The 27,135-nt window shown below is 38.4% G+C and overlaps 1 protein-coding gene and 1 non-coding gene across 4 annotated transcripts in view; one reads left to right on the top strand and one right to left on the bottom strand.

Annotated features, from left to right (window-relative positions):
* The window catches only part of KANSL1 (KAT8 regulatory NSL complex subunit 1), a 178,740-nt gene that overhangs the window by 50,442 nt on the left and 101,163 nt on the right, over positions 1-27,135 (top strand). The window lies entirely within an intron of this gene.
* On the bottom strand, positions 1,987-2,089 carry LOC131817200 (U6 spliceosomal RNA). The gene has a single exon (XR_009348388.1). It is a non-coding gene; the product is annotated as a U6 spliceosomal RNA (small nuclear RNA).

Here is a 27,135-nt window from a genome sequence, read left to right on the forward strand (position 1 = left end):
GAGGGAGAGGGAGAAGCAGACTCCCCACCGGGCTGGGAGCCTGACAAGGGGCTGGATCCCAGGACCTGGAGGCCATGACCCGAACCAAATGCTCAACCATCTGAGCCATGCAGGCATGCCTTAATTTTTAATTCTTAACCATAGAAATAAAAGCATTCAGTTATCTCATGTGTATACAGTATAATTGTTGAGTATGTGCGTGCGTGTGTGTGCGCATGCGTTCTCTCCTTCCCGCTTTAGTTTTCCTTTATATTCCTCCTTCTCTTTTCCCTTTGTTTTCTTCTGCTATTTTGTTATGAATTCCTGGACCGATGATCTCATTTTGCTAAATTGGTTTTCATTTTCTTTGCCCTTGTACTTACAAACCTCTGTAGTAAGTACTTGCTGTTAAGAAAATAATTTTTCTCAGATACTCCCCCCCCCCCCAATATTCTCTTAAATGTGTTCTTGGATAGCAGTGTTCTGGGTACCTGGACATTAATTATATAAGACTCTCTTTCCTAGAAAAAGTATATTTTTTTTTATTCAGAACTCTTACTGTAGGCTTATCTTGGTGGTCATTATAAAAAGAATCCCAAAGGGCACATGGGTGGCTCAGTTAGTTAAGTGTCTGCCTTCAGAGCCAGTGTCCTAGGATGGAGTCCTGCATTGTGCTCCTTGCTCAGCAGGGAGTCTGCTTTTCCCTCTCCCTGCTTGTGCTGTCGCTGTCTCTGTCTCTTAAGTAAATAAAATCTTAGGGGCGCCTAGGTGGCTCAGTGAGGTAAAGCTTCTGCCTTCAGCTCAGGTCATGATCCGTCATGATCCCGGGATTCTGGGATCAGGCCCTGCATTGGGCTCTCTGCTCAGCAGGGAGCCTGCCCCCCCCCCTGCCTGCCTCTCTGCCTACTTGTGATCTCTGTCCATCAAATAAATAAATAAAATCTTTTTTTAAAAAAAAAAAGTAAAATCTTAAAAAAAAGAAGAATCTCATAAAATGTTACATTAGGACTACTGAAATATATGTTTTATATATATTACGTACGTCTTTATATTACACATTGCCTTCTTTATAAGGACCTGAGGGAGAAAGATAAACAACCAAGACTAAGTGTTTTTTTTTCCTTAAACTTCTAAGTCTGTGTCTGTTACGTGAATGCTATAATTTGTGTTGTTTACTAGGTTTCTATTTTCCTGTTGGCTTCTGGAAGTTTAGAGCCAAGTTTGTAGGTCCTGTACCTTTTTTAAAGCTTCATTCTTGGCTTCATTTTGTTCTCCTTGTTCTTGTTTTATTTTCATGCTTTTATTTCTGGCCTAATTTACACTAACCTATGTTTTATTTGATAGGCTCCTAAAGTCTGTTTCAGATCAAGGTTGGGTAAAAATAAACTAGACGTTCAGTTTAGTGACATTAAAGAAATTTATTTTTGGATTATCTTGATTGCAGTGACTTTTCTTCTGGGGAATTTCATTCTCTTGGAATTGTTAATAAAGATTTCAGTGTATAGTGAATTTCTAGTGTGTTGGTAGGTTTTGCTTTTTAGGTTATCAGGGAGTGCTTTGTGTTGTAGCTTCCTGTTGAAGTATACACGAGCGATGTTGTCAGAGGAGGTAGTCAACTTGATTTGTCCTTATTTTCCTATTCCTTATCCTTTCACAAAATGATGGAACAAGAGTAGTATTAGCCAAAACTAAGTCATATCTCTGCTATAGGCTAGTGATAGGGCTGATCATGTAACTACTTTTATAATAAAAATGAAGGAATTACCTAGATAATTTCTGAGGCCAGAAGTCCTTAAAATTGTGACTACTCTGTCTTTAAATAACATGGATCGATGGAGCTGTTCTGAGCAGTGGTTTATTGTTTTGTTTTTGCATTTGGGGAAACTGAAGCAAAAGTCCCTATAAGTTGCTGGTGTGACTTCAAACAAAATAGCCTTCTTGACTTGTGACTTACAGCTTTGGTTTTTTGAATGGGTGTGTGTGTGTGTGTGTGTGTGTGTGTTGTTTTTTAATAGGGAGTGCTTCATGAATTTGTGTGTCTTTCTCGCCCAGGGGCCCTGCTAATCATCTCCATATCGTTCAGGTTTTAGTATATGTGCTGCTTTAGTATTTGTGTTGTTTTGTTTTCTAATAATCCACTAAAGTGACTATTGAATTTGTTAACTGTGAGATACATACTTCAGAATAATTCCATTCTGTTTTTATGAAACTTACTTCAGAGTAAGTAAACTCATTTGTGGAACACCTTTGATTTAATGCCCCTTGTTTTTCTGCTAGCCTGCATATGACATCCAGTGGTAAAATAGGGGCTTCTCTATTTTCTCCCTTTATTTCCACCCCACTCCTTTTTTCTAAGATATGTAGATGGAACTTATTCTTGGTGTTTCTTGTGTGATTTTGAAGGAAGGAAGTTAGGCAACAAGGAATTGGGGGTTACCCATTTGCTGCAGAACTAGTTGCTACAGATATTTTCTGTGGCCTTTTGACTGACTGGTGTTTTCATTCTCTAAAATTGAGTGAAAGAACTCTTACGGTATGCTAAAGTGGCCACAGAATAAGTAATTTTTTTTTTTTAAAGATTTTATTTGTTTATTTGACAGATCACAAGTAGACAGAGAGGCAGGCAGAGAGAGAGAGGGAAGCAGGCTCCCTGCTGAGCAGACAGACTGATGCGAGATTCAATCCCAGGACCCTGGGATCATGACCTGAGCCGAAGGCAGCGGCTTAACCCCCTGAGCCACCCAGGCGCCCCAGAATAAGTAATTTACTAAATGAGCAAATGTATAAGAGGCAAGTGATGAGATAGGTGAATAAACGGATTATCTTTAAGAAGTTTATGCTTTAGATAAGTAAGGCAAAGATGAATATTTATTTATTTATTTTAAAGATTTTTATTTATTTATTTGGCAGAGAGAGATTACAAGTAGGCAGAGAGGGAGGCAGAGAAAGAGAGAAGAGGAAGCAGGCTCCCTGCTGAGCAGAGCACCGGACATGAGGCTAGATCCCAGGACCCTGAGATCATGACCTGAGCCGAAGGAAGCGGCTTAACCCACTGAGCCACCCAGGCGCCCAAAGATGAATATTTAGAACAGTGCCTGGCTCACAGTGATGTAAGGCAAATGTTAGATGACATAAATGAAAACAGGAAGAGATCACAGCTAGTTGATGCAATTGGAAAGAAAGGATATTAGAGTGAGCTAGGATTTTGGTAGGAAGTTTCCTTTTGGTTGTGGCCTACTGAGGATAGGAAGCCTAAGTAGTACTTACTTTATTTTACTTTTTTAAAGATTTTATTTGACAGAGAAGAAGAGAGGGAGAGCACGCACAAACCGGGAGGGGCAGAGAGAGAGGGAGTGGGAGAGGGAGAAGCAGATTCCGTGCTGAGCTGGGAGCCCAGGGTAGGGCTCTGTCCCAGGACCCTGGGATCATGACCTGAGCAGAAGGCAAATGCTTCACTGACTGAGCCACCCAGGCGTCCCAGAGTTAGTGGGACTTAACACTGGGTGTCGGGGGACAGTGAAGGAGGGACTATCATGGATAATTTCAAGCCGTGCGTGACTTTAAGCATACATTTTACAAAATAACCCTAATAGCACATGTAGGTCCAGGTTCTTTACTAGTGTCTTAAAATGAACATTTCTGTATTCCTTTATACATTCCAGCAAGTGTTAAAAATCAGGAAATGGGCTTCCAAGTAATCTTGTATAAACAGAGACTGAAGAGTTAAACCTGTACCTCAAAGCCTTATACTGGGGACTTTGGAATGGATGAATTAATTTATTGGGTATATTGAATGCCTACTGAGGTGTGCTAGGTGGTAGGGGTATATAGCGGTAAGATACAATCCCTGCGTTGTCCTTGTGGACAGTATAGCTTAGAGATTAATTAGTTAAGCACGTAATGACATAGTTTATTTATGTATTTACTGTGGTCGTGGGTGCTGCAGAATGAAGTTCAGAGGGTGCATATCAAGAAAATCTAATTACAGTGAGTAGGGATGTTATAGCAGATATACTGAAGAAATAATACATAAGCTGAGACCTGAATGATGAGAAATCATTAGTTGTGAAGAAGGGAAGTATGCTACAGACTGAAGCATACGCTAAAGGCCTTGGGAAGGGAGGTGCTTGACACTTTCAAAAACAGGGCACAGTTTAAAGAGAGTGATGAGAAATGAGTCAGGTAGTCAAAGGCCAAGTCATATGGGTGTTTTTGTTGGTTATCTCGCGTTTAAAATGTTAATTGTGGGGCGTCTGGGTGGCTCAGTGGGTTAAAGCCTCTGCCTTCAGCTCAGGTCATGATCCCAGGGTCCTGGGATCGAGCCCCGCATCGGGCTCTCTGCTCAGCAGGGAGCCTGCTTCCCCCCCCCTCTCTCTGCCTGCCTCTCTGCCTACTTGTGGTCTCTCAAATAAATAAAATCTTAAAAAAAAAAAAAAATAAATAAAATGTTAATTGTGGAGCCAGTGATGTTCAAACATTATTGGATTTTTTTTTTTTTAAAACCTCTTGTAATTGTGTGAAGAATGAAATGGGTATAGATGTTGGGAAACCAATTAGGCTGTTGTAGTAAACCAGGTAAGAGAGAATGATGGACTCAGACTTTGGCAGGGAAGAGTGAGAGAATTGGATATTGGAGGTGGGGTGACTAGAACTTGTGATTGATTGGATGTCATGAGTGGATGTTGAGAGGGTAGGAAGAGGTGTTATGAGTGATTCCTAGCTTTTTGGCCAGAGTAACTCGGTTGAATGGCTGTGTGGTGATGGAGTAGTTGGAAGGAGGTTATTAATTGTGGGCACTTGCTAATTTTCACTTAAACATTGATGGCTATTGGGTATACCCAGAGTTTTCAGTATCATTTGCATAGTGCCCTGCTAGATTACATGTGCATGATAAATTATTTAGAAAAGAGCATGGGACCACATTTTATTTCAAATGAATATTTAGCTTTTTTTTTTTTTTAAGTAGACTCCAGGCTGAGCATGGGCCCCAATGTGGGTCTTGAACTCATGACTCTTGAGATCAAGACCTGAAATCAGAGTCAGTTGCTTAACTGACTGAGCCACCCAGGAACCCCTCAAATAAATAGTAATCTGATTAGTTTCTCTACTCTATCCCTAAACAAAGATCAAATAGACTGGATTGTTGTGCAGGTTGGCAGAAATTTATACCTGGGGTCATGTCCTTTAATATCTGCCAGTTCATTCCTTTTTTTAGCCCCCCTATTTCCCATTTTATACCTGGGGAAATGCTCTTACATTTCAGTGTAGAGAGAGCATTGAGTCTAATAAAACTTTTAACATAAGGGTGAAGTGTATAACATATACATAAAGTAAATCTTACTAATTAGGATTCCCCTTAATGCTTTGTGACCACTGCAGCCTGTTTGGTTTTATATTGGTTTAGTTACAAAGAAGTGTTTTGCATTGAAATGGTGAACAAAATTGTTTTGAAATCAATTTCAGTCTGATTAAAGTGTCTGGAGAGTCTTTTCCTCAAGTAGAGTATCCTGAAAAGTTTTGGGTCAAGTACAAATGTTGTGGGTCACTCTGGTAACCTGTTAGTAGCATTGTAGCAACTGTATAGATTATATTCAGAACTCTCAGGTAAGAGGATTTGTGGAGAAAAGGTATGGGGGGTGGTAGTGAGGATTTGAGGAATGACAACCAGGAAGGAGGGGTCATATTCAATTTTAAATCATTTTCAAGTTGTCTTACCTTTGCCCAGTAGAATAGAGGACATGAGCCATGGGATTAAATGAGAGTGTATATGTTTAGTGACTACTTTTTTGCTCACCATTTAATCTTTTTTTTTTTTTTTTTTGGGTTCTTCTGGCACTTGAGAGATGTGTCCTGGGAAGATAGAAGCTAAGACAGAGCTTAGGACTATTGGGACTAAATTAGTCTGAAACCTGGGAGATCACAGAGCCCCAGGGGGACTCTGACTGAAGTGATTTGTTTGAACTAGGGAACAACATTTTTTTTTTTTTTTTTTTGAAGTATTTATTTATTTATTTATTTGACAGAGAGAGAGAGAGAGAGAGAGAGAGAGAGAGATCACAAGCAGGCAGAGAGGCAGGCAGAGAGAGAGGGGGAAGCAGGCTCCCTGGCAAGCAGAGAGCCCGATGCAGGGTTTGATCCCAGGACCCTGGGACTATGACCTGAGCTGAAGGCAGAGGCTTTAATCCACTGAGCCACCCAGGTGCCCTGGGAACAACATTTATAACCTACTTTGCCTAATCAACAAAGTTGAAACGTGTTAGGAAAAAAATAATAGCTTACATTGATTGAATATTTTGAGGTGTAGGCAGTGTTATAAGTGCTTTATACTTACTAACTTACTTAGTCCTCACTATACAATGAGGTAGGTATTAACTTAGTTTTACAGACTGATAGTGAGAAATGTCTCACGGGTAACAAGAAATCAAGGTATTATTCTAGGCTGTTTACCCACAGCCTGGGCAGAAACACTAAGCTGTATTAGTGGAAACAGAAGCAAATTGCCCTTTAGACTTGGTTGATGAAAAGAAATCTACCAAACATAATGTAAAATGGTACAATTTAACTTTATATTCAAGAGACTTTCTAGTAATACTAAGTAATTTGGTAATAAATTTTTGAGGAAAGGTAAATGGTCTGTATCTTAACCAGATACACCCTTTGGCCTGCAGTAACCTGTTACTCATTTCTTTTATGGAATAGAAGTTGGATGGATTGGAGAGGGGCATTTTGCTAGGGCAGACCTAGCATCTGGGAAGTGGCTGGAGTGACTTTTTAAAAAAGAGAAGGAAACAAGAGAAGGAGTATGTATTGATTACTCCTGCTGTATGTTAGGTGGGGTTTACATTTGGTACCTTTTTTGGTTAAGATTTTACTTATTTATTCAAGAGAGGGAGATGAGATAGCAACAGAGATAGCAAGAGGGAGCACAAGACGCAGGGAGAGGTAGAAGCAGTCTCCCCACTGAGCTGGACAGGAGGCCCAATCCCAGAGCCCTGGGATTACCACCTAACCGGAGGGCAGACGCTCTACTGACTGAGCCACCCAGGTGCCCCCTACATTTGGTATTTTACTTAATCTTGAAAACATTCATATGATGAAGGTATTATCTCCATTTTATAGTTGAGGCCCAAGACTATAAACTTGTTACATAATTTACTTTAGCAAGATAAAAAGCTAGTTCTTTCTTGCTGCTCTTTCTATGACTGTTTTTCTCTTGAACTGATTGGGAGGGAGCAGGAAGATTTCTCTTTCCAGAAACGGAGCAACCTGAAGCTACATAGCTCTTTGGATGTGTCTCTGACTGTACAGTACATGGGTGGGCATGGCACTGATCATGAGGGATGATGGGAAGTTGTTTTTCTTCTACTATAATAAATAATCCAGAGAAGTGGCCTAATTCATAATTTTTTAAAACATTTTTGACATTATAAAGGGATGATTTATATTTTAACTGATGTGGAAAAATCCTTACTTCCCCAGTTGCTGGAAGAAGAAATCTTTTAAAATATCCAGGTGTTTTATGTTCTTTTTCCTTTTTCTCTTGCATTGTGCTTATGGCTGATTCTATGTGAATTATAAGCATGTCCTTAGTGTTTATTGAAGTATTTTTCTCAAAAAATCTTTTTCTGTGGAGTCTGGATATTATAGGAAGTTGAAAGGCAGAAAAATAGCAGTTAATATCCGGATTGGTTTTCCACGCACTTATCTGGGTTTGTGTTGTTTTCATGTCTGAATATGAAGTTTATGATTAACATTCAATATCTTATTTATATTGATTTGATAATTACCAGAGAACTTGAAGGGTGAACTAGAGGTTATTATTTTTCTTAGCATTTGTGGAATTAATACTAAAGAGGGAGCAATATGGTAAAAAAAATTCTAGATTACTGTTGAGAATTGCTCATTTTAATTTTGTCTTTTAATCTTCTGGGTTCCTCACAAAGTCTAAATTATACCTTTTTGGGAAAATGTCACTTGTTTTATAATGATGAGACCCAGACTGGGATGGGAAAGACTTTTACACTGTTAGGTGCTCTGTCCGTCTTGTGGAGGTATGCTGAGCCGCAGAGTGATCCCCCATGGAGCTCACAAAGCTTGTGTTTCCACAGGGAGTCTGCAGACTTGGTCCCAGCAGGGAGTTAGTGGCAGAGCTGCTGCAGTCTGCTCACTTGTTCTCCCCTCACTTGTTGGAAACCTGGTGCCAGTGTGTACACGTGCAGTAACTTTTTAATGTTTTTTTAATAATACTTACATGGGTTATTCTAAGTAGACAGTGTAATGGTATTACTAGATGAGACACATTGCCTTGTGTGTTTCACTTATGGCAATGAAATCTGAAAGCAAAGTATGGACTCTCAGGATGGGGGACAGTGAGAGAGTGAAGACAAAGGCTTTTATCATATGGGTATCCTTTTTGCTGAATAAAGCTGTTGGAATGTTATACTTTGGAAATAAATATCCCTAATGAAAAACAGTCCTCTATATCTGCCCCCCCCCACCCCGGTAAGCAAAAGTGGGGCAACTGGGTGGTTCAGTCAGTTAAGCGTCTGCCTTCAGCTCAGGTCTTGATCCCATGGTCCTGGGATCGAGCCCCCTGCTCAGCCAGGAACCTCCTTCTCCTGCCTCTACTGGTCCCCCTGCTGGTCCCCCTGCTTGTGCGCTCTCACTCTCGCTGTCAAATAAATAAATAAAACCTTTAAAAAACCCAAAGACCAAATAATCAAAACAGCGAACATTTTTTCACTTATTTTATTTTTTAAGGATTTTATTTATTTATTTGACAGAGATCACATGCAGGCAAAGAGGCAGGAAGAGAGGAGGAAGCAGGCTGTCTGCTGAGCAGAGAGCCCGATGCAGGGCTCGATCCAAGGACCCTGGGGTCATGACCTGAGCCGAAGGCAGCGGCTTTAACCCACTGAGCCACCCAGACGCCCCTTTTCACTTTTTTTTAAAAGGAAAACAATAAAAAGTTCTTTATTCCTGTTTCTTTCCCAGAAATAATTGATTAAAGACATTTAGGTAGAATGAGACCAGTTGCCCTTTGACAACTATCAAAGGCAGAATTTTAGTTACTGCCTAGATGCATAAAGTTAACATGGATCACTCTTTCATTGATTCATTCAGTTGCGTTTCATAGAATTTCACTCTGAGAATGAAAAGATCAGAGTTTTTCCTTAAAAATTTTTCATCAGATCTTAAGAGTTTTCAGCTGAGTTGCTGTAACCACTGTTTCTCTAGATTTCCAACTGGGTGAAAATGTTTTTCTTTTTAAATTGGCACCCCTCCAGCAGATTTTTCCACCAAGTATTCTTTGGGCACACCCTTTGCATAGTGAATTTTGTAAGATCTTTATTCACAAGGCTGGAAGACAGGCCAGTCTTCTCTTTGTAAGATGAAAACAAGAGTGAGGCTTGCTTAAGACTCATTTTGCTTCTACCCAGCTGTATTTGAAATTGATCTCTTATGCAAATACATTCAAGCATTCACAGAAGAAATTTGACTTAGAAGTTTAAGTGGAAAGGCTAATTTTATATTTGCAGGAAGTTTGCTTGGTGCAGTGATTTTCCTCCCAATTGAGAATTCTCTTAATTTGTTCTTAATCATAACTTGATAGTAAGTAGGTCTCAGACTGGAGAGGTGACTTTGTATTTGCAAGTGTATATTCAAGACATTGATGTGATACGTATATAGAGTTGACCCTTGAACAACGTGGGGGCTAAGGGTGTTGACCTCCCATGTGGTGGAAAATCCGCATAGCTTTTGACTCCCCCAGCACTTAACTACTAATTGCCTACTGTTGAGTGGAAGCCTTACTGAGAACATATAAGCAGTTATTTAACACATATTTTGTATGTAGTATAAATTATATACATAAGCTGATACGGCAAGTAATAATTAGCAATTTAAATAATAACTGATAAGCTAATAAAGTAAGCTAGAGGAAAGAAAATGTTACGGGAAACAATAAGAGAAAGTACATTTATAGTACTGTACTGTGTTTGTTGGAAAAAAATTCTATGTATAAGTGTACCTGCACAGTTCAAACCCGTATTGTTCAAGGGTCAGCTGTACATGGTTTTCCATTTTATTAGGTGCAGGAAGTTATTTCTATTAATGTCCAAAGCAGCGTTAGTTTGTTATACTTGCATGGTTTATTCTAAGTAGATAGTGTAATGGTATTACTAGATGAGATACATTGCCTTGATTTCATCCATAAACATTAAGATTGACTGAAAAGCTTGTGGAAGGGTGAGGTGCAGTATTGCTCTTAGGTGTTTCCCAGCAGGTCAGCCTTCAAAGAGCTATACCTTACATTATTCCCTTAACAGATGGAGAAGTTACTGTAGTTGATAATCTGAGTAGAAACTAGTATGTGTCATTATTGAGGATAGTCAAAAATGTCCCTGTGGTAGTTTCAGAAAAGGAGAGCCAGAATTCTCTGAGCAAAGAATAATAAATATAAAAAATTTCAAGGTAACTCTTAATTATTTAGAGATTAGCTGTCATGAAGATTGACCTTGCCCCCAAAGGACAAGGGAAAACTTCTGATAGTAAATTAAGGAATAATGAAAACACTTAAGAATTGAGAACTTGGTTCCTGTCTTCAAGGAATAAGTTATGCGACTTGATTTTTCTTTTTCTCCCACATTCAAGTAGAAAAGGAAGCGTTAGAATGGCAGTGAATGCCTTAATTGTAATTAGATCCCTGATACAGGCATTAAATGCTGGGATTTAGGAGGAAAGAGTGATTACTATGGGCTAAGGTGATCAGAAAACCTGAGAAGAGTGGAACTTCAGTTTGATCCGAGGTGCTGAGACGACACCTAGGTTTTCAAGAGGAAATAGGATGTTTCAGATCCAAGAATGAGGGACATCGGGTGAGGATGTTTTCTTAGGTAACAGGGAAGAGAGCCATCTGCTAGACATAAAAATTTCGAGAAAGTGAAAGATGAAGTTGGAAGGTTAATTGTCCTCACCTTGTTGATGAATGCCAAGCTGGTACGTTTGAATTTTATCCTAAGAATAGTGCAGAATCACTAACATGGAATGGCATGATTGGAGTATTCCTGAAAGGATCTTTGATAGTCATGTGGGATGAATGGCTTGGAAGTGTAGGGTGGTTTGGAAGCCAGGGTGAGACTTAAGGCAAGTAGCCCAGCAGTGAGTAAGTCTTGAGCCGGAGCAATGGGCATAGAATGGAAAGAAAGGTAGAAATGAAAGACTGATAAAGTATAGAGCATTTTTTTAAAAGATTTTATTTATTTATTTGACAGGCAGAGATCACAAGTAGGTAGAGAGGCAGGCAGAGGGGCGGAGGGGGAAGCAGGCTCCCTGTCAAGCAGAGCGCCTGATGTGGGGCTCAGTCCCAGGATCCTGGGACAATGACCTGAGCCGAAGGCAGAAGCTTAACCCACTGAGCCCAGGTGCTCCGAAGTATAGAGCATTTTAAAACTCACTTTGAGAATAGGCACAAATTTGTTAAAATTTACAGATGAGAAACAGAACAAAGGGGTCAAATGACTTAACCCAAAGATTATTGGGTTAAGAGTCAAGGTTGTACTAGAGTTCTTGATTCCAAATATAATGTATTTCATTGATTACACACATAAGTAAACTTTTGACATGACTAGTATTCATGCTAGAAAATTGGAGAATATTGATGAAACTAGGGGAGGCAAGAAGGGTATGTTAGTGCGTGGGAAGGGGAAGAAACAGAAGGAAATTTCTTGGAGCATAAGGCCTTTTGTAGGAGAAACATTTCCCTGAGAGGATTGACTATATGTAGCTTTTATGTTTAGCTCTTAAAATCGGTTTTCTTTTTAATTGAAATGTAATTGACATACAGAATTACGTTAGTTTCAGGATACAACATGATTCACTGTTTGTATGTTTTATAGATGATCACAGTAAGTCTAACATCCATCACTGTAAATTGTTACAGATTTTTTTTTTTTTTTTACTTGCCATGAGAACTTTTTAAAAAAGGAGTTATTTATTTGAAAGAGAGAGGGAGTACGATTGGGAGGGGAGAGGGAGAGGGAACCCCAAGCAGACTCTGTACTCAGTGCAAAGGCTGATTTGGGGCTCCATCCCACAACCATGAGACCACAATCTTAGCTGAAACCAAGAAGTTGGATGCCCAACCGTGCCACCTGTGATGAGAACTTTACGATTTAGTCTCCTAGCAGCTATCAGATATGCAATACAGTGTCTGTTAGCTATACTTGCCATGCTGTATGTTGTATCCCCATGATCTATATTTCTGTAACTGGAGGTTTTTACACTTTGACTCCTTTCACCCATTTGTCCACCCCTCTGGCAACAACCAGTCTGTTCTTTGCATCTGTGTTTTTGTGTATAATTTGAAGTAACATTTTAACCCACTTTTATTGTAAACAAACTCCATATAGATGTATCTTGATAATGTTCTCTTGTTTGATACAGTGTCAATTCCTGCATGGATATCAGGCTGTTTGAATTACTAAAGCTGTAATGAATCGTAATATAATGAATTCTATAATAATGTAATATAATGAATTTGTAATATATAATTAATAAAGTAGTATAATGAATTACTAAAGCTTTAAATGATAAAATATATACTACTTACCATAGCTTGAGATAGCTGATAGAGTAACTGCACTCTCCTTTTTCTTAAGATTATATACATATTTTTGTGAAGGTACCATTGCTCATTATCTTCCACATCAATTTTAGAATCAGTTTATTAGCTTCCTTTAAATCATGTTGGGATTTGGATTGGGACTGTTTTGTGACTGTGCATTTATTTGGAGATACGACATCTTGACAGCATTAGGTCTTCTAAAGTGGTATTTTCCTCTAATTGAGGTCCTTTATGTCTAGAATAAAATGTATACTTTTCTTTCTATAGGCCTTGCACAGTTCCTGTTACATTTATTTGAAGATATTTTGCAGATTTTTAATGCTATTAAGAATGAGATAATTTAGACAAACCATAAGTGACTCTTAATCTCACAAAACAAACTGAGGGTTGCTGGGGGGAGGGGGTTTGGGAGAAGGGGGTGGGATTATGGACATTGGGGAGGGTATGTGCTTTGGTGAGTGCTGTGAAATGTGTAAACCTGGTGATTCACAGACCTGTACCCCTGGGGATAAAAATATATGTTTATAAAAAATAAAAAATTAAAAAAAAAGAATGAGATAATTTCATGTTGATACATGGAAAAACTGTCAATTTTTATACATTGATTTTTTTTGTCTGCCTTTTTTGAATTTTCCTACTCTTAGCAATTGTTTAACTTATTTTTATTTGATATTACTAGATAGTCACCTGAGTGACAGTGACATTTCCTTTCCTTTTGTTTTAAGATTTTTTAGTTGTTTATTTGAGAGAGAGAGAGAGAGATTGAGTGAACTAGTGGGAGGAGGGGCAGAGAGAGAAGCACACTCCCTCCCAGGACCCTGGGATAATGACTTGAGCCAAAGGCACACACTTAAGTCACCCAGCACCTTGTTTTCTCCTTTTCAGTTGTTAAGACTTTGTGTTTCTTTTTCTTGTCTGATTACATAGACTGGAACCTTCTAGTACACAGTTGAATAGTGTCAGAGTTAGGGGACTTTCTTACCAGTGTCCTGACTTTTATTAGAAAGGTTGTTTTGCCATTGAGTATGATTTGTGCTGTCAGTTTGTGATAATTGTCTTCTGTTAGGGCAGTCACAGTTCTTTTCATTTCTAACTCAATAAGGAATTTTGTTGCAACTGAATATTATAGATGCTTTTTCAGTATGTTTGGAGATAGTAATAGATACTTTTTTTTTTTTTTTCCTTTAGAGTCTTTAAATGATTTCCTGATGTTGACTGGCCCATGATTTTATTCAACAAATATTTATTTATTGAGTGGTTATTATTTATCAGGAGCTCTTCAAGGCAGTAGAGCTAGAACAGTTAAGAAAATAGAAAAAAAAAAATCTCTGTTCTTCCTGGAGTTTGCATCCCAGTGGGGAGTGCTTAAGCGAAACATTATCAGCTACTATCTGGTGATTTGGATTATTATTTTAATACATGTCTAATGGGATTTAAGTATTTTTGTGAAGGGAGGACTATTTTTCCTCCCCCATATTCATAACTTGGAATGACCTATAAGATAGTTTTAGGCTGGCTGTGGTTGTGGCAGGCTTATATTATAGAGTAACTTGGTAAATTTTCTCATTTTTTTCTCCACTTGGAAATAATTGACAGGGATTAATCTGTTTGCTAACATTTTGCTAGAACTTGTTAAAATATCTGAACAGCCCAGTTGCCATTTTACTATTAGGAATGGGTCTTTGCTGATATTGTAAACTCTTTTCTTTAGTTATTGGTTTAGGTTTTTAACCTCTTTCTTCATGACCCAATTTTGGCAACTTTTTTTTTTTTTTAAGAAAATCAGTCATTTTGCCTGGATTTTTAAGTTTATTGCCTGAAATTCTGCCTGGTAATCTCAGAATCTTCCTGTAGATCTGTGGCTTGTTTACTCTTTCACTTCTGTTCTCTTTTCTTGGATACAAAGTTACCTGCTTTATAAATTAGGTTCTTACAAAAACTTGTGCTTATATTGATTGAATTTTTCTTTCGTTAACAGTATTTCATTGGTTTTGTTTTTGTCTTTATTCATTTCTTCTGCTTTCTTTAGATTTTAAGCTGCTTTAGGCTATACATTTAGGTCCTTTATTTTCAGTCTGTCTTATTTTCTTAAACACTTAAGTTATGGCATTTCCTCTGAGTTCTTTGGCCAAATTTAAGAGTTTTTTCTGTCACATCTTCATTGATGTTTGTTTTTTTCTTTTTGAAGAGCTTATTTATTTATTTGACAGAGAGAGCACAGCAGGGGGAGCAGCAGGCAAAGGGAGAGGGAGAAGCAGGCTAGCCCCTGAGCAGGGAGCCTGCGAGGAGCTCCATCACAGGACTTGGGCTCATGACCTGAGCCAAAGGCAGACCCCTAACAGGTGACCCACCCAGGCGCCCCCATTGTTGTTCATTTCTAAATAGAGCAATTTTGGTTTCTCCTCATCAGAATTACTTAGAAAGATGTGGTAAATTCTTGTTGTTGTTGTTTTAAAGATTTTATTTATTTATTTGACAGACAGAGATCACAAGCAGGCAGAGAGGCAGGCAGAGAGAGAGGGGAGGAAGCAGGCTCCCTGCTGAGCAGAGAGCCCGATGCGGGACTCGATCCCAGGACCCTGAGATCATGACCTGAGCCGAAGGCAGATGCTTAACCCACTGAGCCTGCGGGACTCGATCCCAGGACCCTGAGATCATGACCTGAGCCGAAGGCAGATGCTTAACCCACTGAGCCACCCAGGCGCCCCTGCTGTTGTTTTTAATTCTTTTTTGCTACCCTTTTTAAAAGTGTTGATTTCTAGGGCTTTTTGCATTGTGTTCAAAGAATGTGGCCTGTGTGCTTTCTGTCTGAATTTTGGAATTTGAGCTGTCTTTTACATTACAACAAATGTCTGTTATATGGTCAGTTGTTAAACCCTTTATGGCTCTTTGGAGAGTATTTGTTCTCTGTTTAGGTATAAAATTCTATCCGTGTCTAAAAGGTAGTCATGATTATTTTTACTAAATTCGTAATACTCTGTCAAATTTTTACCTCAGTTACTCATGGCATGCAGTATAGCACTAAAGTGGATGAAAGTTTAGAGCCTGGTCCACCTGCATTTGAATCTAGCTAGCTCTGTGATCCTTTGCACCTTAGCTGCTTCTGTAATATGGGTCTTTCCATACTTAGCTTCTGGGTGTTTTGTTAGGATAAAGGAGATAACATATGCAAAATGCCTCTATTCTATTTTAGGGTCTGGCACATAAATAGTAGTAATGATATCCAGATTTTGAGTGTCTAGATTTTGAGTTTTGGACATTGTCGTTGGTTTTCGTAATTATGCATTGAGTACTTTTGCATGTTTTAAATTGGGTTCTGAGGTCAAAGGATATCATTTTTATGCCTATTTTTACTCCAGGATGCTTTCTGAGTTATATCACTTTATTCTGTTCTGAGTGATAGGAGCGTACCAGTTTAACTCCAAGCTTCAATGTTATTACTGTTATTTGGAAAAATGAATTTAATGGGTTCTCATTGATACTCTACCTGCATTTTAAAATAGTTTGAGAAGACAAACTATTTTTCTGACAGTTTACAAACTTTTCTCCTGACATTTTCATTTGTCATTTGAGTAACAGCTGCCATAAGATAGTGCTGACTTTAGAATGCCATTTATTTGTTTATTTATAAATTTATAAACAAATAAATGATTTTACTTACTTGTCAGAGCACGTGCGCAAGCAAAGGGGAGTGGCAGGCAGAAGGAGAAGCAGACTCCCTGTTGAGCAAGGAGCCAGATTTAGGACTGGATCCCAGGACTCTGGGATCATGACCTGAGCTGTGGCAGGCACTTTACTGACTGAGCCACCCAGGTGTCCCCAGACTGCCTTTTGAAATAGGTTTCTTATGGGGTGTTTGGGTGGCTCAGTGGGTTAAAGCCTCTGCCTTTGGCTCAGGTCATCAGCAGGGAGCCTGCTTCCTCCTCTCTCTCTACCTCTCTGCCTACTTGTGATCTCTGCCTGTCAAATAAATAAATAAAGTCTTTTTTTTTTTTTTTTTTAAATTTCTTACAGACCATAGGGAATATATAGACTCTTTTCCCTTTCTCTTTCATGTTTGTGTGGTTTTCCAGCAATGAGTTTGTTTGGGTAGAGTCTCCCAGTGCCGACATTTTTGGTCAGATAGCTCTTTGCTATGGGGAGGTGTCCTGTGTATTGTAGTATGTTGAATGGTATCTCTGGTTTCTACCTGCTAAATATCAGCACCCTTCCTCCAACCTGCTAGTTGTGACTACAAAATATGTCTCCAAACATTGCCCCGTGCATCCTGACAAAAATGTTTGTTCTGGGGGAAAATCCTCAGTTGAGTACCACAGGATTTGTCTTTATCTCTTTGGAAGGGAAAGGGCACTTTTTATATTGGATGCCTGGAATGCTCTTTATTCAAACACATGAATATATGCTAGTTCCTTTTGGATCAGATTTTCTTAACTACTGCTTCTTCTTCCTACTTCGTGTCTGTTTCATAGATGAAGAAGCTAAAGCAGACTAAATCTGAAGAAGGCTTCCTGTAAACTATATAATGGGACCACTTCTCTGGTTGTTTACTCCTTCCCCGCGTCCCACCAGCCCTAAGAAAGTAGACTACAACTGTGTTCTCCTAGTGTTCAGAGGGTTTGAAGTGAAGATGGGCATTGATGAGTCAGAGTGCACCTTTAAAGTAGAAATTCTTAAAGGGCCATTGTGAGGAGGAACAGCCTCCTAAGGGACAAATCAGAATCAATTAGTTATTTTCAGTCCCCCCCCCCCATTTCTGATTACATACGTTTCAAACACATGAATATATGCCAGTCAGCCTTCCTTAGTCTAGGTAGAAAAGGTTGTAAGCCACTGCTTTGTTCTTTTCAGTCTTTTTTCCCTTGTCTTTTCTACTCTTCTCTTCCTCATCACTGTTAAACATTTTTTTCTTCCCTCGCCCCAATTAGATATCCTTTTATCCTTTAGCCGCTATTTCAAAAGTTAGGAATTAAGAGAAATGGGGCTGATTTCAAAAACACTGTGTCCCATTTAGAAGGGAATATATAGGGGGAGAATTAAGTGCAGTATTATTACCTGGCTGCAAGAACAGGGCATTGAGGCAGGAACTAGAAAGAGGGGAGTTCTCTCTCTTTCTCTTTTTAAAGATTTTATTTATTCGTTTGAGAGAGATGGAGGAGGGAGAAGCAGAGTCCCACCCCACTGAGCCTCTGCGGCTGGCTTCATCCCAGGACTCTGGGAGTTCTCTCTTTAAAGCCTTTTGCATATTAAGGCATCTGAAGTTGTTCATGAAATAGGCCGTTTTACTGTTCAATTCCCCTCCCCCCCCTTACCTTCCCTGACTTAGGCATTTAACTCTTAGGGCTGGGTTTTTTCCCCCCATCTTGTAGTTCCTTTTGGATCAGATTTTCTTAACTACTGCTTCTTCTTCCTACTGGTATTTTCTTTTTTTTGTTTATTCTTGTCTCACCAAATTAAAAGGAGTGAGTGGGTTGCAGACTTTCAGAGTTGGTAACATGCTACTGAATAAATGATCCTGGTGTCTTGGTGGTCATGAGATCTTCGATGCCTGTACCTCCGGAGAGCCCTTTCATGCAGTTACTATCTCCTGCTTCTCTATATCTGGCAGCTCTGTTCCTATTATATTATATGAGGCTTCTGTACATAAACACATTATTTGCAACTGTGGACTTTAGCGTTGCTGGCTTTATTTATTATTTTCAAATATTTAACATTTTGGCTTTTTTTTTTGTTTTCCTCTCTCTCTCTCATCCCATTAATCATTTAAAAGGGGCTACTTGGGTGGGGATATTAAAACCAGTAACCTATGATACTCTGGATTGGTAATGATGAATTGGCTCATTACCTGGTGTTTGCTTGTTGGACTTTAAAAAAAACAAAAAACAAAACAGAAAACATGACACCACCTGTGTCATGTCTGACACCTGCTTTTTTCAAATCCTTGTTGGCATGATCTAAATAAATCTCTGAAATTGCCCATCTTCTTTTAATCCTTTTGTGTGTGTTGTCAATATTGGTTTCGCCTAAAGCCACTGTGTGTCATCCTGTATAACAGTGGAGGCTAAATGATACATACACATTGCTTCAGAGACATTTTTAGCAATAAAACTGCAAAGGGCTTCACAATTGTAATGTGCTCTTGATTAGTCATCAAAAAGTATTTTGTAATTCTTTTGATATATTTAGGTTTCACCTAGTGTATTATGAACAAGTGAACCTCTATTTGAAATAAGTGGGTTTAAAATGAAAAATGTGATTTATGTTCTGGGGGTAGGGTCTAAAATCTCAATGACAAATAGTATTTAAGTAGAGTTAGAGATATGAATCTTTATTTTAAAATGTTTTTGTAATAGAGTATTTGTGTACTTGTATATGAATCTGTTTGCCAGAGATGCTGATTTTTTCAGGATTCTCAGTTTTAAAATTTTATTTGCTTCCATATTAAGTGGCTTTGAGAAATCTGATCCATTTAACATCTGTTGCTTCCAAGTTGCATTTTTCTCAGTTTCTGCTGTTTACTAGAATCACCTGGGTAACTTAAAAATCAAAAGCAACAGCAAAACCCCCAAAAACCAAAACCCTGGAAGTAATGCTGTACCCAGACCAGGTAAGATATTCTCTCTGGGGTGGAACCCGGCATCTATATTTTAAAAATTCTCCAAAGAGATTCCATACTGTAGCCAAGGTTGTAAATCATGGCTACTAGGATTTTTTGTGATTAGGGACCCTTTAAAGAAATCCTGTAGACTTTTCCCTTTAAAAAAAAAAAAAAAAGATTGGGTATAATGACTCCCTACAGTCTCAAATTAAGAACTTCTGTCTTGGGAGTAGCCTTGACATGCTAGATTTAATTGGAAGCAGTTGACTATAAGAAGCTATTGTAATTTGTGATGATGAAGGAATATTCCTCAGCCCTCATAAACATGTATTCATTTAACAAATAACAAATGTGGATCTAGTATGCTGTATGTTCCGGACACTGTTTTAATTGGTAGGGATACTGCTGCCAATAAGAAATTGCTTTTTTCATAAGTTTTTACCCTAATGTGAGAGACAGATGAATAAATGAACGAAGGCTAGTCTAACACTTGCTATCATGAGAAATAAAAACGTAAGGAGAAAAAAAGTGATGGTTACCTGGTGGGGTGATTATTTTCAATGAGGAGAGCAGGGGAAGTCTCTCTAAGGTGAGCTGTGTGCTGACATCAGAATGAAGGCAGAAGGAATGTCCTGTAAAGACCTTGAGAGAGAGCCTTCCTGGTGAAGAGAACAAGTGCATTAGCCCTAACATGGAACTGAACTTGGCTTGTTGGATTTTCCATAGGAAAGCCAGGGTGGCACAAACACACATAATAATCAGGTATAGAATGATGAAATTAGAGAGCCTTGTGGGCCATTGTAAGAAACTTGACATTTAAAAAAAAGTTTTTTTTTTAAAGATTTTATTTATTTATTTGAGAGAGAGAGAGAGCATGAGAAGGGAGAAAGTTAGAGGCAGAAGCAGACTCCCTCTGGAGCAGGTAGCCCAGTGTGGGACCCTATCCTGGGACTCTCCGGGATCATGACCTGAGCTTGAAGGCATTCGCTTAACCAACTGAAACATGCAGGCGTCCCTTGACATTTTAATTTAATAGGAACTTACTAACTTCTTATAACTCATTGTTGTTAAATGTTTAGCTTTAGGCCTGAAATATATTTGAAATGATACTCATTGGAATTAGCTGGACTCAATGTATTGCTACTTATCTGAGAAAGATCATTAACTGACTGAGTTTCTCCGTAACAAGGAACCATCTATTATGTCTTTATTCTTCATATTACTGAATACAGAAGATGTTCAACAACAGAATAGGAACCTTGCAGTCACTTTAGATAAGCATTTTTAAATTTGTATGAAAGTCATAATGCATAACAATTTAATGTTTGCTGCTGTGTGCTAATAGTTATTCCTAGTCTCTTACCCTCTCTCCCCAGGTGGAGGTAGCATTAATATCTAACAGGGAGGAAATAGACACAACAATGGTGTAACGAGGATTTGAATCCATTTCTTTTATGTTCTTCCCACTTCACCGTTTTGCTTTCTGAGTAATGAGATTGAGACTGATTTTTGAAGGCATAATTTGTTGAGCTGATGTCATTAGTTTTTCTGCAATATATTAATACAGAACAAGAAGGCCTCATGTTTACTCCCTTAAAAGTGGTAGGTTATGTGAGGGCTTTTAATTGTAGGAATATTTTCTTTGGGAAAACAGTAATCCTTATTTTAAATATTTGGTGAGTGTAAAGTACTAGGGAAATACACAGATGAGTCCTGAATAGATACTGTCTACCGTGTAAAGAGATCTAATATATTCACATAATTCATGGTGGTATAAGTTAAAAAAACAGTCATTGTCCTAAAGGATAAATAAAGTGCCTTGGAAGTTCCTCTAAGAAAGAGTTTCTTGGTAAAGAGAAGGGACTTTTTGGAGGATAGATAAGATTTAGTAGACCTGGATGGGGGCGTGTGGGGAGCAAGAGAGGTGTTAACTATTCCAGAGGGAGGGAAAGAAAGGTCATCATTCTGTATACAGACTGAGCAAAAGCTTGGAATTGGGGAAGTGTAAGGAACCACACCAGGGAAACCAATCTGTCTGTAATGAAGGGGGAGGGAAGGGGAAAAAAGCAGTTGATGATGAAGATTAGACCCATTTAGAGGATGCCTTTGTGTATCAGGTTGAGAAGTGTTGAGTTCTTTGTAAGAAATGGGACTTTTGATCAGAAATAACATCATCTCTGATGGAATTTAGCAGCTGTTGTTGGTTGGATTAGAAGGGGTCAGCAGATTGGCCTGGTTAGTTTTTGCAAATAAAGGTTTTTTAGCCATGCTCATTTACTTGCATATTGTCCTGTGGCTGTTGTAGTTCTACACTGGCAGAGTTCAGTACTTGAGACAGACTTTATGACCGGAAAGCCTAAAATATTTTCCATCTAGCCCTATACAGAAAGTTTACTAACCCCTGGATTAAAGGAGCGGAGGTAGGAATCCTGTCTGGGCTAGGGTCTAACTAAACCTGTGCCTTCATGTGAAATGAAATGAAAGCCAAAATTGCAGTCACCCTACTAGAAAATAAAAGGAGAGAATGGATGGAGAGAGAAGATTATTGAGTTTGGCAATTGACTTGATTATCAAGATTCTAGGGAGAGGTAGGCATCAGTTTTTTTAAAAGTGTAAGTGATTGAGGATGGTGTTTTGGGAAAGAATAAGATTTTATTTATTTGAGGTAGAGCACCGCCTGTATGCAGGGGTTGAGGGATGGAGGGGATGGCACGGGGCTACGGACAGAGGGAGAGGGAGAAGCAGATTCGCTGATGAGCAGGGAGCCCGAGGTGGGGCTCACTCACAGGACTGAAGAGATCATGACCTGAGCGGAAATGCTTAACCGACTGAGTCACCCAAGCACCCCTAGAATTGTAAGTCGTTCTCCATTATCCGTGTTAATCTCTTTTTAAAAACCTTCCATTAAATACTGGTTTAGAGCTCTCCTCTTCGGAAGCATGAATTTTTCCTTCTTTTGATAACCAGTAAACATTTCCGTCCTTTTACGATTGGAAATGGGTTTTCTCATGATCTAATAATCAGGTGATGATTACATATGTAAATGTCTAACAAATTGTAATGTTTAAATTCTAGTCTTTAAAATGTGACCATACTTTCCAGTTGTCTTTAAATACACAAGGTTGATTTGTGTATCCTCCCCCTTCAAATCATGTGACTCTTATATTTAAAATGCTGCTTTCTTTTGGGAGTTGTAGGGGAGAGTGAAATGACACAACATATAAAACTTGATACACCATTCACTAATGTTAAAAGTGTTAAATATTTATAAATACAGGAAATTTTCCACCATAGTTGGTGCTATTTATTACTTACTATGTGTCAAAAGTCTATGCTGAGTACTTTCTATAATCCCATCTCCTTTAAAGCTTTAGAACTTTTCTTTAAAGCTTTACAGTTTAAAGTAGGACAACTGTGTCCCTACCACCCCTGCTTTACCATTGCGAAACCCAGGGGCTGAGGATAAGTAACTGCTCAAGTTCTACAGCTACCAAGGCCAAGGATATTTTTACCCTAAACTTGCATGCAGTTTGACCCTGGTGGTTCTTAAATTTTATACTCATTAGAATCACCCCAACACTTAAATAATACAGATTTCTGTTTGGCCAGGGATTTTACCTCATGGGTAGTTCTAGTATTTGTGATCCTTGAACCAAACTTGGAGAAAACACTGCCATGTAGTCTTCTGTTACTAGATTTTTGCCTTGTTTGGAAAATAACTAAAGTTTACCTACAGCCTATTTCCATGCTGACCCAGGTTTTTGGTTTTTATAATAAAATACTTTGAAACGTTTGTTAAGTTGGTCAAGCAGAAGATAATGTGATTATGTAGTATCTTACTCGTTGAGGTTTTTCACCCTCTCTCTTTAAAATATGTTTAGAATTTTAAACCAGTAATACAAAATACATAGTTTTTTTTTTCTTTGTTGCTTTTTGAAAAAATTCCTTTTTTTAATTGGATCATATTTTTGCATCCAGATGCAGTGGTTTTTCCAGGCTGTTCTAATTTGAAGCAACGAATTTCTTAGTTGACTGGATCTTTAACCTTTTTATTTATTTATTTATTTATTTATTTTTAAAATTTCTACTTTTAAAAGATTTTATTTATTTGACAGAGAGACCTCAAGAGAGGAACACAAGGGGGAATGGGAAAGGGAGAAGCAGGCTTCCCGTGGAGCAGGGAGCCTCCTGGGCCCTGGAATCATGACCTGAGCCAAGGTAGATGCTTAAGGACTGAGCCACCCAGGCGGCCATCTTTTACCTTTTTGAAAGAGGAAACCTTATCTAGGTGTGAAGAATCTTAGGTTTGTCAAATTCCTGTGATACGTTTCAGTTTTACACCTAGGATCAATATAGAAGAGACTTGGATTGTCAAAAGACCATTTACCAGTTGGGCTAGTTAGTTACTTTATGACTTCTCAGTTATGCCATAGAACCTTTTACTAATCCATTTTCTTATCTGTAAATTAGAGATTAAAAAAAAAAAGATTTTATTTATTTGTTTATTTGACAGAGATAGAACAAGCAGCAGGCAGAGGGAGGGGCAGAGGCAGACTCACCGCTGACCAGGAAGCCCCATGCAGGGCTTGGTCCTAGGGCCCTGGGATCATGCCTTGAGAGGGAGGCAGCGGCTCTAACACACTGAGCCATTCATGGCTTGATGCCTTGCCCTCTTTCCTGTTGTTTTGATCAAGTGAGTATGTGAACATTTCTGTGTAAACTAAAAGCCTTTTCCAATATGAGGTTGGTAGTAGTTTCAGAAACTTGTGGATGAATGATGCATTTATTTTGGTACTTTTCACAATTAGTGTCAAAATAATGATTGCTTACTGAGGGTTTGGTTCTATGGAGGTAACACTAATAGACTCTTTAGGAGATGTTTTTAGCTATCCCGGATGGAGAACAAAAGGGCTTTATGAAAGCTCAAGTGGATGTAACATCTCCATACTCAACCATTGCCCTTAGAGCTGTGATGTTATTTTAGACTAGCTTTAGGTAAGTTTTGTAGTTTGGTTTCTTAGTTCATAACAGACGGGGATTTTGTAAGCTATACCAGCTTGACAGTTTATGGTTATTTTGATCAAAAAAATATTACAAGCTATTAATTTCATGAAAATTCAGACCTAAGTAGTTGGTTCTCCCTGAAAATAAGGCTGTGTTTTGCATAGCACAACTCTGTTCTTTAGGAAGATAATTTTCCAGATAGCTATCTTTTAAAAATTCCTGATGATGGAGGTCTGGGGAATTTAGAACTGTATCCAAATATGACATTATCAAGTTGGTTAAGTAGGAATAGAAAATTGTTGCATAAATCAGTAGAGTTGTCTTCCTAAGAATCTTAGAAAATAGGGATGGGCCCATTGAGGGTGAATTGACACAGGACTATAAATGAATGTACCTCTTGACTGAGTTTACCAGTGCTTGTAAGTCTTAGAGAACACCTTTCCATTCAAATATAACCATTCCCCATGGCTTTTCTTTGTGTACAGTAGGTTTAAAGTAGAATATGAGCAGATTTTTAGTTGGGAAGATAGAATTTGTAGAGTATTTGTCCTAAAAGATCTGTATGTATCCAGATTCTCCCTTTTCACCACCTAATAGTGAGTTTGACCTTGTTCCCACTATGTTAAGAATTGGAAACTGAATTTGGAATATTCAACTCCTAGTGAACTTCCTAACATTATTTATCTTGATACTTTATTCTTTTTTTAAGATTTTATTTATTAATTTGACAGAGAGAAATCACAAGTAGACGGAGAGGCAGCCAGAGAGAGAGAGAGAGAGAGAGAGAGAGAGAGGGAAGCAGGCTCCCTGCCGAGCAGAGAGCCGGATACGGGACTCGATCCCAGGACCCTGAGATCATGACCTGAGCCGAAGGCAGCGGCTTAACCCACTGAACCACCCAGGCGCCCCTTGATACTTTATTCTTGACCTACTGCCTGCCATCCAGATAACTTTGTAAATAACCTGGGGAGGGCACCATCCATCCTATGTGGAAAAAAACATACATTAGCAATAAATTTAGCCTCAGAGGCCCAATACTCTGTTTTCACATAGAAAGTTCAGTGCAGTGTTATCATTCCTTTGTGAGGTAGGGTACTGCAAAAGTAAAATTATAACCAGCTGTTCTGAAGGGTCTTAATTTCTTTCTTGGGATGATTTTGTACTGTGCAGTGTCCCCAGCTACATTTTTTGAGGGGGTGGGGGGCAGCCTCTTTGTAGATGGTGTTCTTCTTAAACTATTGTATTCTGGTTATGTACCTGGCAACCTACACCTGTAATTTATGCTATTTATTAAAGTTCAGCAGAACCTTCTCTTATGTAACCTACTTTTATTGTCGCAAATGACTAGAAAGAATGCTGAGTCTGAGTGTGTATTTTGGTATTGTGTTCATTTAGAGCCACAGAAATTGGCAGAGTTGGTTTAACTTGTCTTTGGTTTAAGTTTGAATATTCAATTAGTAGTCTGCTGGTATTTCAGAAGTTTGTTGTTGTAGATTGTTGTTGTAGGTCTCTTGTACTTATAGGGAGATCTGGAATTTCTTGTTCTGTTTTGAATTAGTATTTATTCATTCATTCAACGAACATTTTTTTTTATTGTCTCCTAGAGTTTTGGCACACCATGGGAAATCTAGAATTGTACAGTCTGTACCTACTATTGGGAATGATAGAGCTTTTTGAAAGGACTTGGAAAGTAAATCTTTCAAACTAATTTTATCCTTCCTTGGGTTAATTTAAAAAAAAATTAATGCCGTTTCCTCTCATGACGAAGTCACAAAAACAACCTATGTTTTGAAAGAGAAGTGATGAAACCTATGATCTATGAAACAAGTATTTTACCTCTAATGTTGCTTGGTGTCTGTAGAAAACATTGCCTTCATTTCCCTTCATTTAGAGTAGTAGTGTGGAGAGCTTGTAATTTGGAATCAGATAGCGTTCCAGTTCTGTCATTTGACTAGCTCTGTGGCCCTCAGCACATCGCTCAGCCACTCTGGACCGCAGGCATTCTCTCTCTCCTGGGAAGATAGTAACTCACAGTATTGCTGTGATAATTTTAATGTATGAGCACATAAAATATAATATTTGACTTTTAATTGGTATTCTTTCCTTACTTTTTGCATTGCCCTTCATTTCACCTCAAGGTCCCTTATTTTTAGTGTTTCCCATGGCCTTTGAGGACTTTTAGTTTGAGTATACTCATTTGCAGTGTACTTACAGAGTTGGAATTTATAAATTTGCGATACTCTGGTATCCACTGCATTGAACATGGCCATGAACAAGGAAGGCATAAAAGGTTTCCTTTACTACATACTTCTGCTTTGTTACTATTCTTTTGGTGAACTTTTCTAATATTTTCCAAAATTTGTTGTTTGTACATAAAGTTCTTTTTGTATTTATTTAGATTCTCAGAATCTACAAAGAGGGTTTGAACACTTCAGAAGACTGCATGTATATCTTCTTAGGTTGCTTTTCAAGTTGTATTCATTCATTGTCTGTTGTATTCATTCATACCAGTGGCAGTATTGGATTGCTTGTTCAACCACACACTAGTTAGCATGGAGAATGATCCTTTAATGTTTGCCGAAGTAATGGGTGAAAAATAACATCTTTACTTAAATTTGCATTTAAAACTATTAGTGATTTTGAACATTCTTTTATGTTTTAATTAATGTTTTAAAAGGATTCTTGTCCAGGCCGCCTAGGTGGCTTAGGTGGTTAAGCGTCTGCCTTTAGCTCAGGTCATGATTTTGGGGTCCTGGGATCGAGTTCCGTGTTGGGCTCTCAGCTCAGTGGCTCAGTGGGGAGCCTGCTTCTCCCTCCCTCCCTCTCTCTCATGAGTAAAAAATAAAATCTTTTAAAAAATATAAAATAAAAGGAGTCTTATTTATTTTTGATTCCTTGATACATTATTAATTGATTAATCCCTTTATTGAAA

Source organism: Mustela lutreola, chromosome 15, assembly GCF_030435805.1.
Source record: "Mustela lutreola isolate mMusLut2 chromosome 15, mMusLut2.pri, whole genome shotgun sequence".
NCBI classification, from domain to species: Eukaryota; Metazoa; Chordata; class Mammalia; order Carnivora; family Mustelidae; genus Mustela; species Mustela lutreola.